The sequence below is a fragment of the Protopterus annectens genome, chromosome 15.part0 (genome assembly GCF_019279795.1).
Source record: "Protopterus annectens isolate FY-2018-M chromosome 15.part0, PAN1.0, whole genome shotgun sequence".
NCBI lineage: Eukaryota > Metazoa > Chordata > Ceratodontiformes > Protopteridae > Protopterus > Protopterus annectens.
Genome location: NC_056749.1, coordinates 630,443,047 through 630,443,584, shown reverse-complemented (window position 1 = coordinate 630,443,584; position 538 = coordinate 630,443,047). Strand labels below are relative to the sequence as shown.

At 42.4% G+C, this 538-nt stretch overlaps 1 non-coding gene across 1 annotated transcript; it reads left to right on the top strand.

The window, feature by feature from the left end:
- Positions 1-228: 228 nt before the first annotated feature.
- Positions 229-301, top strand: TRNAK-CUU. Its single transcript has one exon. It is a non-coding gene; the product is annotated as a tRNA-Lys (tRNA).
- Positions 302-538: the final 237 nt, after the last annotated feature.

Sequence of the window (538 nt, the reverse complement as noted above, 5' to 3'; positions counted from 1 at the left end):
GGTCTTCCATGTCACAAGAAATTGAGAGAGTACTTTCATCTTGTTCTGTTTGTAATAGTACAAAGGCACATCAGCAGAAAGAACCACTTCAACTAAACCCAGTTCTTGAGCTACCTTGGTCGACAGTAGCCACAGACATCTTTGAATGGAATGGTCAACATTACTTGGTATTAGTAGTCTCCTATTCAAATTGGTTTGAGATTGATATACCGGCTAGCTCAATAGATAGCCCGGCTAGCTCAGTTGGTAGAGCATGAGACTCTTAATCTCAGGGTCGTGGGTTTGAGCCCCACGTTGGGTGACTGTATTTTGGGTTGGGAGGGTGGCCTAATGGTTAAGGTGTTTGTCTTACAAACACAAGGTACCGGGTTTGAGTCTCACAAGGGATAATTGGCTAGGCTTAAAATGGCTCGCAAGGGCAGTTAGCCTAGTACTAATCTATGAATCTATGAATCTATAGTTCCTAATCTCATGTCCAGTACTGTCATTACTAAGTTGAAGTGTCATTTTTCTGTCCATGGTAGTCCTCACAAAGTTA